This window comes from Carassius auratus, unplaced genomic scaffold (assembly GCF_003368295.1).
Source record: "Carassius auratus strain Wakin unplaced genomic scaffold, ASM336829v1 scaf_tig00046698, whole genome shotgun sequence".
NCBI lineage: Eukaryota > Metazoa > Chordata > Actinopteri > Cypriniformes > Cyprinidae > Carassius > Carassius auratus.
The window spans coordinates 2,501-22,774 of record NW_020526992.1 but is presented as its reverse complement, the minus strand read 5'-3'; the positions used below and the strand labels follow the sequence as shown (position 1 = coordinate 22,774).

The window sequence follows — 20,274 nt, the reverse complement described above, 5'->3', positions numbered from 1 at the left end:
TTCTCAAAACAAAGTACCGCTGATTAAAAAAAAAACTAAAGTACGCTGATTTTGGACGTGCATCCTCGGTAGTTAGTTCAGACTTTGTGCATTCGTCTCGGGAGTGTGATGTCCGCGACGATGCAAGTCCGGTAAATCTATAAACAGCAGCGTACTTGATAACTTCAGTCTGCTCGTCCTGGCTACTGCAATTTTCCTCTCTGTATATTTACAATAAAACGAAATAGGATATCAAATACCACTGCCTCCTTTGGTTTCATTTAAGCATAATAACAGCTGCAGAAATGTACTTAGTTCAGGGATATGTGTATATGCAGCCATTACAATGAAACGAATATTATATAAATTTGCCTTTTTTATTTTCATTTTAACATATAGATCAATTGAATACAGACCAAAGAAAACCTGTTAGATTTACCCCGCAGCTGAATTATATGTTATGTTTAACCACTAAAGACACATCAGAGCCAGCGGCACATATCAGAAGGTCTATCCCAGGAGAGGCTGCTTCTCTGGATACATGAGGACTGAGCTCTCGCTGATCGAGTGGAGCTCACCGTCTCAGAGATCGGCGAAACACATTTTTAAATAGGCGCTGTCTTTATAAATAAACCACAGATTTGAGTTTTAAACAACCACATTCTCACCTGAAATACTTTTAAAATTACGTTTCATTGTACACGTTCTTGTACTACATGCAGTGACAATAAAGTTGAATAATCATCTAATCAATCTAATCATGACACAATAACAGTAATATTTGAAAATGATCCAATGATGTTTGAACTCAACAATGCTGTGAACTCAACCAATCAGGATGATTAGCGCCAAAGTCCCGCCCCCAAAAGTTCCGGAACATTGAAAAGTACCACCTCGCCAGCAGGGACTTTCTGAGGGGCATTTTTTTTACCCGGAACTTTATTTAGTTCCTGGTTCCTGCGGTGGAAACACACCGAGTACCAGCCCAAAGTCCCTAGTTCCTGGGTAAAGTTCCTGCAGTGGAAACGCGGCTTAACATACATTCAGTTTAACTGTGAAAAATAAGACAACAATTTAACATGAGTGTAACCGGGGGCATAACTGTCTATTAACAGCTCAAAAAGTGTAGATAATGTCAAATCTCCTGTAAATATAACATAAGACATTCACGGATGTTATATTAAAATTAACATTACCTCTTCCGTTCTGTAACGTTAAATGATGCTGTTAAGACCTCCGTGTCTGAGGCGAAAACCGCGTCTGTTTTAAAAATAAAATATAACGTTAAGCTCCTTTGTTCCAGCCTGTCATTAAACCTTCAGTCTTTCACACAACCGGGTAAACAATGAACGATAACTTTACATTTTGGATCTTTACTTACCATAGTCTTTCACTCGCTTCTCGCTTCTTTCACGCTGAGAAAATGAGACGTATGATCTTAACGTGACGTGCGTGCTCTCCTTTACGTCCGCGGTCCCAATCCAGCCCCAGTGGGTTAATCTCGAGACCCATTTTCAGCCAAACTTGGGTTAAAAACAACCCAAAGTCCTACCCAACGGTCCCAGCGTTTTTTTAGAGTGTATGAATCATTAAGTAGGAATTAGGACTGTCAGTTTAATCTTAATAATTACATGCTTTTCTCATTACTTTATCTAATTAGTCACAAACAATTATTTATCAATTTTTGCTAAGAAAAAAAACTCTAAATGCCCCAAATAAACATTTAAAGATTAATTGTCCTTTAAGATAGTGACGTTGAATAGAAACACAAATAAAGTGGACTTTAAAAAATGTTAACGTTGTATGTTTTAATTCTATAACTCTCCTCAACACATTCTTGTATTCTGTCTGAATATATTTCTAGCCTCTCCATCACATCTTTCTCTTCACAGGGAAACCATTTACTGAAGCTCTGTCATCACAGATGTTCATGACTTTCTTTCTTCACATGAACACAAGATAATATTTTTAGTTCATATAATGCAAAGGGACAGGAGCTCTTCAGAAACCAGACAAAGTCAACATGACGGTCTAGATTCAAATATTGGTATTTGTATTTTTCTTACATATGCGTTTCACTTAAAGAGTAACTAAACCCTTAACCAACTTTTTTAGTTAATGATCTATAAGAATGGGGCTTTATAAGTGCTGTTCATTGATTCTAGTAACTTTTTGACATTTGAGTATAAAGTGTTTATTTCTACAATATATGGTGTAAAAACGTCTGAGTGCTGCCCTCTTCAGGTTGAACGGTGGCTACTGCAGTTGATTTTTCCTGTTGGATGTTTCAGTGGCAAGTGACGTAAGCAGTTTCCAGCTCACCACGCCCCTTGGTATGAGCTACCACGCCCCTGGCAGTATAAAACCATCTTGTTCCATCAAAATCACTGTAGTGAGTCAGGAGTTGGAATTGCGAGTATTGAAAACGATCAGGATAGACTATTATAACATCTATTTAGCATATCAATTATATAGTTATTTAGATCTTCAAGTTAGCATAGATTTATCTGTATTTAGTACAGTGGTCAGGATGGTATGTAGGTGTAGTGTTGCTGGTTGTAACAGCACTGCTGGACTGCTAGTTTCCCAGCAGACTTTAAAATTAGGCGCCAGTGATTGCATGCACTTGGCCTGGAAGACCGCGATTCCCGTCTAGAGCTGGAGTGTACAAACTGCATTTTACGCGGGATTGCTTCTCCAACGCAATGGAGGTGGAAATGGGCTTCTCCACACAGCTCACGCTGAAAAGCGACGTGGTGCGGGGGTTAAGACCGCAGTTTGAGCCAGCGGCTCAATTGATATGAACAGACACCTCGACATCCTCCACTTCAGGTGAAGGTTGGGGAGAAAAGTCCTCTACTTCAAATGAACGCTCTGTTGCAAAGCTACTTGTGTCACTACAGTCACTCTCCATTTTAGCGACTCTGACAGCAGCTGTCAATCAATCCGTCACTGCGGGTCTCAGGTTCACGCCCCACGCACTCAGCCCCGCCCTCGGTTCATCCCCTCTAGGCTCTGACCAGGGGTTTAGTTACTCTTTAATTATATACAACCAAAATACATCATTTTTCAATTATCAAACCACCTTTTAAGGGGTCATATGATGATGTTAAAAATAACATTATTTGTGACCCTGGACCACAAAACCAGTCATAAGGGGATTTTTTTTTTTTAATACATCATGTGAAAGCTGAATAAATAAGCTTTCCATTGATCTATGGTTTATTAGGAAAATATTTGGCTGTAATCTCGAACCTGAGGGAGCAAAAAAATCAAGGAAATTACCTTTAATTCACTTTGTCCAAATGAAGTTCTTTGGACAAGCGTCGTCTCCCTGAAAATACCACAGCACAATCAAAGTTACTTCTTTCTTTGCGTGAACATCTGGGTGGAGTTATGCAAATCTTCCCACATTGTGACGTAGAGATGTGGTGTGTGTTAGAAGAGCCGCTTTAGGGGGATGTGGTTGACTGTTAACTTTTATAAAGAATATCTCTTTTGGTTTGAGACTTAAATCTTCATAAGGCTGTAGTCTGGAACTCGAGACATTTTTCTATCGTCTCGGACTCGTTGGTGTTAGCACTCGGACTTGGTCATTAGACTCCATGTTTTTGTTGGTCTCGACCGAGTCCAGCAATATGCTTTTATCTCCTAAAACAAAACCACCTGTGCATGTCTCAAATGCATGATTCCACCACAGTGTGATGGGTTACTTCTGAAGATCTAATTATTCTAATTCTATTCTTAAAAAAAATCTAACTACCTTTCTAATCTTTTTATATTTTCTTTTCTTTTCATTTATTATGCAGTTGTATGTGTATGTGTGTGTGTGTCTGTGTTAACCTAACTGAGACTTGTTATAGCACTTATATATCATTGCTCTTTTTGTGGTTTTTGATTGCTTCCACTGTCTTCGTCTGTAAATCGCTTTGGATAAAAGCATCTGCTAAATGAATAAATGAATAAATGTAATGTAAATGTAAGATCTGTGAAGCGCTGGCTGTAAAGACAGACTAACAGACTGAAGAGCAGCAGAGTTTGACATCTAGCGTTTATTCACATCTAAAGATAAAACACAATCTGGCGAATGTGCAGGAGCTCACAGCAGCCCCTCCATCTCTCGCATGAAGGCCTCGTACATCTGGTCCTTGGTCTTGATGCCAGGCGGCGCGGCTCCGGGAGGCTGCAGGGGTCTGGCCACAGCTGCTGGTTTGGGCGGCTCCTCGTCTCTGCGGCCCGGGGCCCGGTCCCTGCGCACACGGAGCGCTGTGGGCACGAAACGCGTCACCTCCGTCTTGGGGTTGATGATCTGAGGCTTGGCTGAGATGGTGGCTCCACCTGGTGGGGCAGAGGACGCCCCGGGGCCCGAGACTGTGGCCCGCTTCTCGATGGTGGCCGTGGTGCCAGGGGGCGGTGGCATCTGGTGGGCGGAGCCTCGGGCAGGCGGGGCCAGAGGGGTGGAGTCACTGGAGGAGCCCGTCGCCGCGGGCGACTTCTGTCGGATGCTGGGCGGAGCGCTGAGCACGTTGGGATTGAGCGGAGGCGGGAACATAGAGAGGGGCGGAGCCATACGGGGCGGAGGGGGCGGGGGCATTCCTGCAAATCAACACAAAACACACAAACCGTGTTAAGAGTTAGTTAAGAGTTTTGCTCCTTGTGATCGGAAAGTAGTACGTTGGGCTGGGATAAACAATTATTTTTTTAAAACGATTAATCTAGCGATTACTTTTTTCAATGCATCGATTAATCTAACGATTAATTTTTCCAGACCGATTCGATTTCGATTATCTCCCCATTAATTGACTACTAACAATTTATACATGTTGATTTACATATCTGAATGAAAAAAACTAATTCCTTAACATTGCAATATGTTTATTACTCTTAAAATTACAAAATAAAAGACTGACTAAGAATGCATTACTTTGCACTTGTATAGAGATAGCATTCAATAAAACCTTGACGCCTTGAAAACACATACCTTACTGAAACAAGCTTCCTGAACACATAGGGCCTAGTTTACTGAAAAAAAAGTTCTTCTTCAGATGAAAATAACAACAACTTGATGTCTAGCATTCAATAAAAAAGGTCACCCCATAATACTTGTTTAGAGCAATTGAAAGAATACAGTAACCAATGTAAACTTGAGGGCTTTAAGCTAATACGGAGAGTGCTTTTCCAAAAAAAAAAATAAATAAATAAATAAAAATTAACAGTGGGAGGCAGCAGCCTGTCATGGAGAAAAAAAAAATCTCTACAATGCTCCACATGAAACTTTGGCTTTCCGCCCTTTTTCTATCGTGTTTAATGATTTTGGTTCATATGCACGAGGGAGAGAGAGAGAGCAAGAAGCGCTCGTGTAGTTTGAAGACTGTGAGTGTGCGTGCAGCCGGGGCTCTCTCTTTCGTACGCGCCCTGCTAGTACGGTCTATCTCCCCGCTATCTTTATTTTTCTTTCACCACCGCCCTACACCAACCCTACACCTAAACCTAACCCTCACAGGAAACTTTCTGCATTTTTAGATTTTCAAGAAACTTCATTCTGTGTAATTTATTAGCTTGTTTACCCGTGGGGACCTCAATTTAGGTCCCCACCGTGACACGAGTCCCCATGAGTCTGTGTGTATTCAGGTTTAAGTCCCCACCAGAATAGAAAAACAAGTACACACACACACACACACACACACACACACACCTGGGGGGGCCGGAGGCGGCAGGCGTGGTGGGGGTCCTCTGGGGGAGGTCCTGGGGGCAGACCCGGGGGGGGTCCGGGCGGGGTCCAGGTGGGCGTCCCGGTGGGGGCCCCGGGGGCAGCATGCGTGGTATGGGGCCCCTGAGGGCCGCAGGGAGTCCAGGGGGTCTCAGGAACGGAGGAGCACCTGTGTATGATAAAACCCAGCATCAGCAAACATCTCACCACAATCATCTCAACTTCTGAACCCAAACAACCACCAAACACGTCACATGACTCTTCAGAACGGGCCACGGAAAAATAAAGAGGTGTTTGGATGTAATTATTTTTAAATGACACTGATTCAATATCAATTTTCAAAAGCCATGAATACATATTTTCCGGTGTTTATTTCAGCAAACATTTGAAAGAAGATCTGATTAATGAGAATCATTAGTCTTCTCCACCAGATATCACCTTCTTATCATGACGGACACTGTTGACAAGAACCAACAACAAAGCTCGATTTGAAATGCTCAGGAAAATTCTATAGTAATGCTACAAATCTGTGGAAGCATTTGACAATCTCCACAATGAATGAATGAATGAATGAATGATGGATGGATGTTCCTGTTTACACAAGCGCAGACGAGGCTCAGGTGTTTTCAGCCTCTGTCGTCACACTATGATGATGATATGATGAATACACACATTTCTTCCCCAGCTGCTCCGAGAGTCACTTCTTTAGCATTTGATCATTTAATTTGACAAAACTACTGTCAGATCATACACACAGCTGCAAGTTCCTTATGGCAACCGGTCAGAATAAAGGTTTATTTTAATGTGACGGAACTGTCAAAACATTAATAATATTTAGCAGTCTTAAAGGGTCCTATCATGCTTTTCCCTTTTTGAATTTTAGTCAGTGTGTAGTGTGTATGTCTGAGAATACAATGATCTACAAAGTTACAAATCTCAACGTCCACTCCAAAGGGAGATTTTTCACTACTCTTTGAATTTCTGAATTCTTTTTAAAATAAACAATACAGATTACCGTTGCACGTATCTGTATATATTAAATGCAGTTATTTGTGTGTGCCGGCTCCACAATGTGGTGTCTATCAGCCATCGGCCCAACATCTAATATGTCTCACAATCCCGGTGCGTGCAGAGTCTCTAGTTCAGTATCCTCAGGCTCTGAAACCAGCACAAACTGGTGTGGAAATACTGATACCTGCTCTGGCAGGGGGCGGGGCAGTACTGAAACACCTCGCTGTTCACCAATCACAACGCACTGGGACAGCTAACCAATCACATCACACTCAGAAGGCGGGCCTTCATCAAACCCAGATCTAATCCAGCGGTTTGTGTCCGGCTGGGGAGAAAGGTATTGTAATAATGTAAATTATGTGTAAAATAATGTGTTTTTTCAAACCACTTAGCATATGAGAACATGTTCTAGTACACCACCAAAACAAAATCAAGACTTTGTTAAAGAACATATAAGGAACATTTTAAGACTCAATGTAACAACAATGCTACTACTACAACTAATGAATATTAATAATTACCTGTTGTCTTCTTTTTAATTTAAACAGTAAACCTCTGTTGTACAGCACTTTGTTTGCCAAAAATAAAAAGGCTTTTCATTTGATTACCAGGAAAATTAAGAACATTTTATATGGCCCTATTATAGTTTTAAAAAAGCCTGTTGCTCTTAATTTCTTATAATAAATTTATAATTTGTAAACTGATGAAACGTCCATAGAATATGTATTAAAACGATGATCACTGAATGTATTGTTGATTCACTTCGAAGCAGACTTCATGGATGAACTGATGAAGGTTTCACTCCTCACAGGATTCAGCAGGAATCTACACATTATACACACACCTGGACACTTCACTCAGCAACTACAGAACCAATGCAAGTAACCGCTGCTGAACTCTTTAGACGCGCTTCTAAGCTTTCAGCCCTTTTAATGAAGATGATGAGATTATTTGATGGTTCTTAAAGGGATAGTTCACCCAGTAATCATAATTATGTTATTAATAACTCACCCTCATGTTGTTTCAAACCCGTGAAACCTCTGTTTATCTTCTGAACACAGTTTAAGTTATTTTAGATTTAGTCCGAGAGCTCTCAGTCCCTCCATTGAAGCTGTGTGTACGGTCTACTGTCCATGTCCAGAAAGATAAGAGAAACATCATCAAAGTAGTCCATGTGACATCAGAGGGTCAGTTAGAATTTTTTGAAGCATCGAAAATACGTTTTGCAGATTTACATTTTATGTAGATTTGGTGGATTCTGTGTAGTGTTTTTTGGTCCAATAATTAATATCTCTGTCTTATCCGAATTTAATTGGAGAAAATTATTTGTCATCCAATCTTTTAGATTTTTAACACACTCTGTTAGCTTAGATAATTGGGAAGTTTCATCTGGTCTCGTTGAGATATATAGCTGAGTATCATCAGCATAACAGTGGAAGCTAATTCCGTATTTTCTAATAATATTACCAAGGGGCAACATGTATATTGAAAATAGAAGGGGACCTAGGACGGATCCTTGTGGCACTCCATATTTTACTGATGATAAATGAGATGACTCCCCATTTAAATAAACAAAATGGTAGCGATCGGACAGGTAGGATCTAAACCATCTTAGAGCCTGCCCTTGAATACCTGTATAGTTTAGTAATCGATCTATGAGTATGTCATGATCTATGGTATCGAACGCAGCACTAAGATCAAGTAAGACTAGAAATGAGATGCAGCCTTGATCTGACGCAAGGAGCAGGTCATTTGTAATTTTAACAAGTGTTTTTCAAATAAATGCTTTTCTTTTGAGCTTTCTATTCATCTGTGAATCCTGAGAAATAAAATGCATCACGGTTTCCACAGAAATATTGTGCAGCACAACTGTGTTCAACATTGATAATAATCAGAAATGTTTCTTGAGCAGCAAATCATCATATTTTCATGATTTCTGAAGATCATGTGACACTGAAGAGTAATGATGCTGAAAATACAGCTGCACATCACAGAAATACATTACACTTTAACAGAGATTCACACAGAAAGTAGATGATTTAAAGTTCTAGTAATATTAAATGAATTTTTACTTTATTTATGACCAAATTAATGCCGCCTTGATGAGCAGAAGATACCCTTTCAAAAATATTAATCTTAGTTATTCCAAGCTTTTGGCAAGTAATGTAATTTCTAATATAATTATTAAGATCATCTGCTGGTAGCAGTGACAGAAATCTTTACATCTTGAGCGAGTCAGTAATGTGAGCACTCGCTCATGAACACAGCCGCAGATCATTTCATGCTTGTAAGAGCCGCAAAGAGTCCAGCTCTGAAACACTTGCACATTAATGAGTTGTGTAGAGAAATGTTTGTCTCAGAGAACATGCTTGAGTCCTGCACGTCACTAGCACTTAGACACACACACACACACACACACACACACACACACACAGACACAGGTAGTGGAGCACAGTTCCACTTTAAGAAACTGGGCCGACCCAAATGGGCCGAACTCCCGCCTCTGGTCTCTGTTGCACCCCACAAACTCTGGATCGTCCAACCTACATATCACATGGACTACTTTGATGATGTTTTTCTTACCTTTCTGGACATGGACAGTAGACCGTACACACAGCTTCAATGGAGGGACTGAGAGCTCTCGGACTAAATCTAAAATATCTTAAACTGTGTTCTGAAGATAAACAGAGGTCTTACGGGGTTGGAACCACCTCCAGACAAAAAAATCGTTTATTAATGTTGTAATGCTACAAGCAATTCCTGAAGATGAATGTAGTTAGTTGAAAGCTTATGAATCGAGATTCAGATCGAGAGCTTATGAATGGAAATCAAAATGGGACATCTGAATCACTTTCAGTGAAAAATCTTGTGCTTAACTAATGACTCTGGTATGACTGCTGCTCTTCAGCATCATCTGTATGATAACGATGATAACGATGAAGAATGACGCACCGGGAGGAGGTCCTGGGGGCGGGCCTGAGGGCGGTCCTGGCGGCCTCATTGGAGGAGCAGGAGGCGGTCCTAAAGGAGGAGGCCCTGTGATTGGTGGAGCCTGCATGTGTGGAGGAGGCTGCTGCTGTGCTGCCATTGGTGCAGATGGAACAGGAAGTCTGGGATTGACCAATGACTGAGTGGCTTCAGTGGAGACCTGATCCTCAGCATCCGACTCCTCTGAGTCTGTGTACTCCTCTTCATCCTCTTCCTCCTCCTCATCCTCTGGGATAGACTGACCTGCACAAACACACACATAAGTCAACATCTAAAGCTGTGTTGTTTAAAGTGTTAAGGGTAACGATGATGAGATCGCACACCTGCCATCCGGAGCATCATAGCCTGCAGTGGTGTGATGCTCTTCGTCGTCTTCACCCTCCTCTTCCTCTTCTCTTTGAGTGGCGGCATGTCAGCGAATCGCACGCTGCGACCTAAGTGAAGAGAACAAACACGTCAAACCTTCATTCCTACAGCTGCGTCACCTGACCTCCAAACTGCTGAAGCATTTCCTTCAGAAGATGTGAAAAAACCACTCCACACATGTGCAAAAACCTCTTGGATTCAAAGCCTCCTTAAGATAGAAACATGTGAATGTACAACAGCACAAATTTACAAGGCTAAACCTAGTACCTAACCTGCAAGGTAATGTTTTTCTTCTGACGTTTTGCACTATATGAAGGAATGACCATTTAATTTTAAACTCCTTTTTTTGTGTGTGTGAATTTCTGATAATGTGTCTGTTGCTCCCTCCCTTGATCTAAACAAAACATGAAAAAAAAAACAATTGTTTGCGAATGGAATCCTGCAATATCATTATGCAGCTCACATGGTGCACGAATGTAAGAGTGTGGAAAGTCACTGTAGTGTAAACACTAGCACTTCTGCTCAATGTTAACCTGACTAGACATGTTCCGGTATTCGGTAATATCACGGTAATTAATATGCACGATATTGTTATCGTGGGCACTTCTAAATACTATGAATAATTATATATTACAAATTATTCAGAATCTGGAATGCATTTCAAGAATTCTATTCCCATCAGCTGGTCAAAATGCACAACACTGCTGTATGCTGCTTGAGAGAGCATGTGTGCACTGACATAAACAAGCAGCATGAGAAGCACATGAGGAACACTTGAGAGACTCGCTGAATGAACGCACATTCACTCTCTGACAGCAGATGGCGCTAAACTGCAGCCCTTACTCTGGAATCCCCACAAATAAAGCAGCTGCATTACTTTCTAAAACATATTTAAATAGCCATTCAGATTTGTGGCTTTGCAATGGTGTTCATCACAGCCAAATACTTAAATAGTTAGACTTAATAAGCTATTTATTTTCAAACTTTTATTTATCCATTTTAATCTGGACTACAACATGCTCTAGATTAGATTCTTTATTGTTAATTAACACTTTCCATTAGGGCTTCATTAGTTAACATTAGTTAATTCATTAGTTAAACTGCTAACGAGAAATTCTTCGGAACATTCATTAATCTTAGGTATTCCAATATTTAATAACGTGTTGTCAAAATCAAAAGTTGGAACTGTTACTTAATGAGCTACATGGACTAGTTAAAGACTTCATAATCTTTGTAAAAAAAAAAAAAGACAATTCCGTAACAAATGTAGCTATTGCTCATAGAGAATGTTAATGGTTAACTAATGAGGTCTTATTGTAAAAGTGATGCCTATAGGTCTTTATAATTATTTTGCACTTAAATCTGAGTGAAACCTTAAACTTTATATATTTTCTGTATTGCTTTATTGTATGTAAATGTTCAGTTATTTTTGTTATAAAAATGTTATTTAACCTGTTATACTGTATTATGACCCCTTTTTGAAACTAAATTTCAATCCCGTGATAATACCAAATACTGTGTTAAAAACATGAGCAATTAATCACAACAGGAAAATGATACCGGCTTATCCCTACTGACAACATACCTGTGTGTTTATCCTCGTCCCTGTCATCATGGCGATCTGATGTCATTCTGCCATCAGCATCAGCATCATCTCTTTCTGCGTCGCTGTCGTCCTGTGAGTCACTGTCATCATCTGCCTCGCTGTCGCTGTCTCGCCCTCCGGTGTCCATCATCTCGGAGTCTGAACCGCCGCCCTCTGACAGGAGACAAACAGCAGGATGTTATTTTTGAAACAATGTAAAACATGTTCAAAAAACAAGATCAAAAAATGGTGCCGGGTGCGGAGAATGTCAACGGTAACGGTGCGCCGGGTGTCAGCGTAACTGTGCGCCGGGTGTCAGCGTAACCGTGCAGCGGGTGTCAGCGGTAAAGGTGCGCCGTGTGTCAGCGTAACTGTGTGCCGTGTGTCAGCGTAACCGTGCGCCGGATGTCAGCGTAACTGTGCGCCGGGTGTCAGCGTAACCGTGCAGTGGGTGTCAGCGGTAAAGGTGCGCCGGGTGTCAACGTAACTGTGTGCCGGATGTCAGCGTAACTGTGCGCCGGGTGTCAGCGTAACCGTGCAGCGGGTGTCAGCGGTAAAGGTGCGCCGGGTGTCAGCGTAACTGTGTGCCGTGTGTCAGCGTAACCGTGCGCCGGATGTCAGCGTAACCGTGCGCCGGGTGTCAGCGTAACCGTGCGCCGGGTGTCAGCGTAACCGTGCCGGGTGTCAGCGTAACTGTGCGCCGGGTGTCAGCGTAACCGTGCGCCGGGTGTCAGCGTAACCGTGCCGGGTGTCAGCGTAACCGTGCGCCGGGTGTCAGCGGTAAAGGTGCGCCGGGTGTCAGCGTAACTGTGCGCCGTGTGTCAGCGTAACCGTGCGCCGGATGTCAGCGTAACCGTGCCGGGTGTCAGCGTAACTGTGTGCCGGGTGTCAGCGTAAAGGTGCGCCGCGTGTCAGCGTAAAGGTGCGCCGGGTGTCAGCGTAACCGTGCGCCGGGTGTCAGCGTAACCGTGCGCCGGGTGTCAGCGTAACCGTGCGCCGGGTGTCAGCGGTAAAGGTGCGCCGGGTGTCAGCGTAACCGTGCGCCGGGTGTCAGCGTAACCGTGCGCCGGGTGTCAGCGTAACCGTGCGCCGGGTGTCAGCGTAACCGTGCGCCGGGTGTCAGCGTAACCGTGCGCCGGGTGTCAGCGGTAAAGGTGCGCCGGGTGTCAGCGTAACCGTGCGGCGGGTGTCAGCGGTAAAGGTGCGCCGGGTGTCAACGTAACTGTGTGCCGGATGTCAGCGTAACTGTGCGCCGGGTGTCAGCGTAACCGTGCAGCGGGTGTCAGCGGTAAAGGTGCGCCGGGTGTCAGCGTAACTGTGTGCCGTGTGTCAGCGTAACCGTGCGCCGGATGTCAGCGTAACCGTGCCGGGTGTCAGCGTAACTGTGTGCCGGGTGTCAGCGTAAAGGTGCGCCGCGTGTCAGCGTAAAGGTGCGCCGGGTGTCAGCGTAACCGTGCGCCGGGTGTCAGCGTAACCGTGCGCCGGGTGTCAGCGTAACCGTGCGCCGGGTGTCAGCGTAACCGTGCGCCGGGTGTCAGCGGTAAAGGTGCGCCGGGTGTCAGCGTAACCGTGCGCCGGGTGTCAGCGTAACCGTGCGCCGGGTGTCAGCGTAACCGTGCGCCGGGTGTCAGCGTAACCGTGCGCCGGGTGTCAGCGTAACCGTGCGCCGGGTGTCAGCGGTAAAGGTGCGCCGGGTGTCAGCGTAACCGTGCGGCGGGTGTCAGCGGTAAAGGTGCGCCGGGTGTCAACGTAACTGTGTGCCGGATGTCAGCGTAACTGTGCGCCGGGTGTCAGCGTAACCGTGCAGCGGGTGTCAGCGGTAAAGGTGCGCCGGGTGTCAGCGTAACTGTGTGCCGTGTGTCAGCGTAACTGTGCGCCGGATGTCAGCGTAACCGTGCGCCGGGTGTCAGCGTAACCGTGCGCCGGGTGTCAGCGTAACCGTGCCGGGTGTCAGCGTAACTGTGTGCCGGGTGTCAGCGTAACCGTGCGCCGGGTGTCAGCGGTAAAGGTGCGCCGGGTGTCAGCGTAACTGTGCGCCGTGTGTCAGCGTAACCGTGCGCCGGATGTCAGCGTAACCGTGCCGGGTGTCAGCGTAACTGTGTGCCGGGTGCCAGCGTAAAGGTGCGCCGCGTGTCAGCGTAAAGGTGCGCTGGGTGTCAGCGTAACCGTGCGCCGGGTGTCAGCGTAACCGTGCGCCGGGTGTCAGCGTAACCGTGCGCCGGGTGTCAGCGTAACCGTGCGCCGGGTGTCAGCGTAACCGTGCGCCGGGTGTCAGCGGTAAAGGTGCGCCGGGTGTCAGCGTAACCGTGCGCCGGGTGTCAGCGTAACCGTGCGCCGGGTGTCAGCGTAACCGTGCGCCGGGTGTCAGCGTAACCGTGCGCCGGGTGTCAGCGTAACCGTGCGCCGGGTGTCAGCGTAACCGTGCGCCGGGTGTCAGCGGTAAAGGTGCGCCGGGTGTCAGCGTAACCGTGCGGCGGGTGTCAGCGGTAAAGGTGCGCCGGGTGTCAGCGTAACCGTGCGCCGGGTGTCAGCGAAACCGTGCGCCGGGTGTCAGCGTAACCGTGCCGTGTGTCAGCGTAACCGTGCCGGGTGTCAGCGTAACCGTGCGCCGGGTGTCAGCGTAACTGTGCGCCGGGTGTCAGCGTAACCGTGCGCCGGGTGTCAGCGTAACCGTGCGCCGGGTGTCAGCGTAACCGTGCCGGGTGTCAGCGTAACCGTGTGCCGGGTGTCAGCGTAACCGTGCGCCGGGTGTCAGCGGTAAAGGTGCGCCGGGTGTCAGCGTAACTGTGCGCCGTGTGTCAGCGTAACCGTGCGCCGGATGTCAGCGTAACCGTGCGCCGGATGTCAGCGTAACTGTGTGCCGGGTGTCAGCGTAAAGGTGCGCCGGGTGTCAGCGTAACCGTGCGCCGGGTGTCAGCGTAACCGTGCGCCGGGGTGTCAGCGTAACCGTGCGCCGGGTGTCAGCGTAACCGTGCGCCGGGTGTCAGCGTAACCGTGCGCCGGGTGTCAGCGTAACCGTGCGCCGGGTGTCAGCGGTAAAGGTGCGCCGGGTGTCAGCGTAACCGTGCGCCGGGTGTCAGCGTAACCGTGCGCCGGGTGTCAGCGTAACCGTGCGCCGGGTGTCAGCGTAACCGTGCGCCGGGTGTCAGCGTAACCGTGCGCCGGGTGTCAGCGGTAACCGTGCGCCGGGTGTCAGCGTAACCGTGCGGCGGGTGTCAGCGGTAAAGGTGCGCCGGGTGTCAGCGTAACCGTGCGCCGGGTGTCAGCGAAACCGTGCGCCGGGTGTCAGCGTAACCGTGCCGGGTGTCAGCGTAACCGTGCGCCGGGTGTCAGCGTAACCGTGCGCCGGGTGTCAGCGTAACCGTGCGCCGGGTGTCAGCGTAACCGTGCGCCGGGTGTCAGCGTAACCGTGCGCCGGGTGTCAGCGTAACCGTGCGCCGGGTGTCAGCGTAACCGTGCGCCGGGTGTCAGCGTAACCGTGCGCCGGGTGTCAGCGTAACCGTGCGCCGGGTGTCAGCGTAACCGTGCGCCTGGTGTCAGCGTAACCGTGCGCCTGGTGTCAGCGTAACCGTGCCGGGTGTCAGCGTAACCGTGTACCGGGTGTCAGCGCAACCGTGCGCCGGGTGTCAGCGGTAAAGGTGCGCCGGGTGACAATGTAACTGTGCCGCGTGTCAGCGTAACTGTGCCGCGTGTCAGCGTAACTGTGCCGGGTGTCAGCGTAACTGTGCGCCGGGTGTCAGCGTAACTGTGCGCCGGGTGTCAGCGTAACTGTGCGCCGGGTGTCAGCGTAACCGTGTGCCGGGTGTCAGCGTAAACCGTGCGCCGGGTGTCAGCGTAACCGTGCGCCGGGTGTCAGCGTAACCGTGCGCCTGGTGTCAGCGTAACCGTGCGCCGGGTGTCAGCGTAACCGTGCGCCTGGTGTCAGCGTAACCGTGCGCCGGGTGTCAGCGTAACCGTGCGCCGGGTGTCAGCGTAACCGTGCGCCGGTGTCAGCGTAACCGTGCGCCGGGTGTCAGCGTAACCGTGCGCCGGGTGTCAGCGTAACCGTGCGCCGGGTGTCAGCGTAACCGTGCGCCGGGTGTCAGCGTAACCGTGCGCCTGGTGTCAGCGTAACCGTGCGCCTGGTGTCAGCGTAACCGTGCCGGGTGTCAGCGTAACCGTGTACCGGGTGTCAGCGCAACCGTGCGCCGGGTGTCAGCGGTAAAGGTGCGCCGGGTGACAATGTAACTGTGCCGCGTGTCAGCGTAACTGTGCCGCGTGTCAGCGTAACTGTGCCGGGTGTCAGCGTAACTGTGCGCCGGGTGTCAGCGTAACTGTGCGCCGGGTGTCAGCGTAACTGTGCGCCGGGTGTCAGCGTAACCGTGCGCCGGGTGTCAGCGTAACCGTGCGCCGGGTGTCAGCGTAACCGTGCGCCGGGTGTCAGCGTAACCGTGCCGGGTGTCAGCGTAACTGTGCCGCGTGTCAGCGTAACTCTGTGCCGCGTGTCAGCGTAACTCTGTGCCGGGTGTCAGCGTAACTCTGTGCCGGGTGTCAGCGTAACTCTGTGCCGGGTGTCAGCGTAACTGTGCCGCGTGTCAGCGGTAAAGGTGCGCCGGGTGTCAGCGTAACCGTGCGCCGGGTGTCAGCGTAACCGTGCGCCGGGTGTCAGCGGTAAAGGTGCGCCGGGTGTCAGCGTAACCGTGCGCCGGGTGTCAGCGTAACCGTGCGCCGGGTGTCAGCGTAACCGTGCGCCGGGTGTCAGCGTAACCGTGCGCCGGGTGTCAGCGTAACCGTGCGCCCGGGTGTCAGCGTAACTGTGCGCCGGGTGTCAGCGTAACTGTGCGCCGGGTGTCAGCGTAACTGTACGGCGGGTGTCAGAGTAACTCTGCGGCCGGTGTCAGCGTAACCGTGCGCCGGGTGTCAGCGTAGCTGTGCGCCGGGTGTCAGAGTAACTCTGCGGCCGGTGTCAGCGTACCTGTGCGCCGGGTGTTAGCGTACAGCTGCAGGACCTGTGGTGGAGGTGGCCCCGGCGGGGGTCCCGGGGGTTTGCGTCCCGGTGGCAGGCGAGGGACTCCAGCTAGAGCAGCCGCTGACAGTGTTGAGCCCTTCCTGAAAACACACAAAGTGAACACACATTGACAGTCTCTCCTGGGCTAGGGTTCTCTGACCAAACATAGCGACTGACACACTGAACACATGCACTCATTCTCAGGTTACTGAATATGTGAATCAGGTTAGAGTTCATATAAACTGTGCGTGGCCTAATGGTTAGAGAGTCGGACTCCCAATCGAAAGGTTGTGAGTTCGAGTCCCGGGCCGGCAGGAATTGTGGGTGGGGTTAGTGCATGTACAGTTCTCTCTCCACCTTCAATACCACGACTGAGGTGCCCTTGAGCAAGGCACCGAACCCCAAACTGCTCCCCGGGCGCCGCAGCATAAATGGCTGCCACTGCTCCGGGTGTGTGTTCACAGTGTGTGTGTGTGTGTTCACTGCTCTGTGTGTGTGCACTTCGGATGGGTTAAATGCAGAGCACAAATTCTAAGTATGGGTCACCATACTTGGCTGAATGTCACGTCACTTTCACTTTTTTTTCACTTTCAACTTAAGTAAGGATAAGAATCTGAGACCGGAATGCATTCATTGACAGCGGAGTAATGTTAAACAACAGTGCAGTGCATTATACTCACAGTCTCGTTTTCATTCCGGTCAAAAAAAAAAACTTTAAAGAAAAAGAGTTTGTGCTAACAAATTCCTGCTTCATACAGAACAGCAAACTCTCATTAATGATCTCCAGTAGAGCTGTTGAGAGATTAGCCATGAGATGGAAACTTTAATGATGGTTATTATTTATGTAAGATTCCATTTACATTTAATCATTTAGCAGACACTTTTATCTAAAGCGACATACAAATGAGAACAATAGAAGCAGTCAGCCCAACAAGAGAACAACAACAGTATACAAGTGCAATGACAAGTCTCAGTTAGTCTGGTATAGAACACATAGCCAGGTTATTTTTTTTTATTAAATGAAAAAGACAAGAAAAGGAAAAGTGCTAGTGTTAGTTGGTTAAGTGCTGTCGAAAAAGATGAACCTTTAGATGTTTCTTGAAAATGAGTAAAGACTCAGCTGTACAAATTGAGACTGGAAGGTCATTCCAAAAGCTGGGCACAGTCCAGGAAAAGGTCCGTGAGAGTGATTTTGAATTTCTTTGGGATGGCACCACAAGGCGTTGTTCATTTGCAGAGCGCAAACTTCTGGAGGGCACATAGGATTTAACCAGTGAGTTTAGGTAAGTTGGTGCCGTGCCAGTGGTCGTCTTGTAGGCAAGCATCAGTATCTTGAATTTGATGCGAGCGGCTACTGGTAGCCAGTGTAACCTGATGAGGAGAGGAGTAACATGAGCTTTTTTTTGCTCATTGAAGACAACCCTCGCTGCTGCATTCTGGATCATTTGCAGAGGCTTGACAGTACATGCAGGAAGAGCCAGGAGAGCATTACAATAGTCCAGTCTGGAGAGAACAAGAGCTTGGACAAGAAGTTGGGGTTGCTTGCTCTGACAGGAAGGGTCTAATCTTCCTAATGTTGTATAAGGCAAACCTGCAGGACCGGGTCGTTGTAGCAATGTGGTCTGTGAAGCTTAACTGAGGATCCATCACAACTCCTAGGTTCTGGCTGTCCTCGAAGGAGTTATGGTTGATGAACCCAGCTGTATAGAGAAGTTGTGATTAATCAATGGGTTAGCTGGAATCACCAGTAGTTCAGTCTTTGTAAGGTTAAGCTGAAGGTGATGGTCATTCATCCAGCTAGAGATGTCACTCAGACAGGCTGAAATGCGAGCAGCTACCGTCGGGTCATCAGGCTGGAATGAGAAGTAGAGTTGGGTGTCATCAGCGTAGCAGTGATAAGAAAAGCCATGCTTCTGAATGACAGATCCTAATGACGTCATGTAGATGGAAGAAGAGAAGTGGTCCCAATACTGAGCCTTGAGGAACCCCAGTAGCAAGGTGGTGTGACTTTGAAACATCTAGGGGTGCTCCGATCACGATCGGCCGATCGTTAATGCGCATCTTGTCAGTAAAACCGGTTCTCTAATCAGCCGTTAATTCCATCAGGTTGCGTGATTTCACACAGAGCAGCTGTTACTACACAGAGCCGTTGTTAACTGAGAAGATGCACCAAAAAACGCTGAAAATTAAGTGGATTTGCGCATCTTCTCTATTAACAATGGATTAAGAAGAGAAGAGAAAGTCTTGAAGAGTGTCCGAGCGTCACAGCAGCTGTTAATTTTGTTGTGGTAGTAGGATGTTTTAGCAGTGAAGACATTTGCAGAGAAGGAACAGAGGAGAGACTGATACACACTAAGGTCGGTAGAGTTTCTTGATTTCTCCCATTTCCTCTCTGCATTACTCTCTCTGGAGTTTAGAGCGATGTTCATGGAGAACCTCGGACAGCCAGGGGGCAGATGGGGGGGGGGGGGGTGCGTACTGGTCTAGACAACAGTTGTCCAAGCAAGATGTTAAAGTGGAGCAAAGAGTGTCCGTAGCACTGTTCGTGTCCAGAGCAGAGAACTGAGAAAAAAAAAAAACTAATTCTGTATGATTTATAAGCATTTTGAAAAAATGGGGACATGGGTTATGTCCTCATGGTCTAGTTAAATGTGTGTGTTTGTGTAATTATATATGCGAGTATTTATGAGTGTATATGTATGTGAGTCTGTGTGTGTGTGTGAGAGAGAGAGCGTGTGTGTGTGTGGGCATGTTTTTGTGTCATATCAGGACACAACTCTGTATAATGTCATGGGTATGACACAGGTATTACAAGGAGAAGGGTGACTTATGAGGACATAACCATGTCCCCATTTTTCAAAACACTTATAAATCATACATAATGAGTTTTTTGAGAAAGTAAAAATGCAGAAAGTTTCCTGTGAGGGTTAGGGTTAGGTGTAGGGTTGGTGAAGGGACATAGAATATACAGTTTCTACAGAATAAAAACCATTACACCTATGGGATGAACACACTTTACACAAAAACAAACACGTGTGTGTGTGTGTGTGTGTGTGTGTGTGTGTGTTCTGACCCGAGGGCAGAGCTCTTCTTCAGGATGGAGGGCGGCTGAGCTCCAGGGAGGGGAATGTCCTGGATGAGGATGCTGGATGGAGCATGAGGCATGTCTGGAAGAGGAATACTGTCCACCTCCACGGGACTCAGCGTTCTGATGGACACACACACACACACACACACAAACACACACTCAGTAGATCAGGGGCCTCTACTGACATCACTAATTCTGTATCCTTACAGCATCACAATCTCTGATGCATTTTAACTCTATAAAGCTACTGTATCATATTCAATGTTTCCAAGTTCTCTGAATGATCAACAGTTTAGAGATTTGTATTTTCATCCTGTGAAAGCTCTTTTATTGTAGCTGTACACACATCACACTTCACCTCCAGGTTCTCATGTGTTTCTTCAGTCAAAACTTCTCTGATTTTATCAAGTAAACATCAGAATAAGTGTAGACATCTTTCCCAGATGAACTCTTACTGGACTGAAGCAGCTCAGCTTTACGTGATTCTCCATTGTGTATAAAAATCAGTGTGTCTGAAATCTGATGGTCAGGATCTTTAGAGGAGTGTTGTTCATCTCTCA

At 47.2% G+C, this 20,274-nt stretch overlaps 1 pseudogene; it reads right to left on the bottom strand.

The window, feature by feature from the left end:
* Positions 1 to 4,012: 4,012 nt before the first annotated feature.
* LOC113088642 (WW domain-binding protein 11-like) overlaps positions 4,013 to 20,274 on the bottom strand; it is an 18,742-nt pseudogene continuing 2,480 nt past the window's right edge.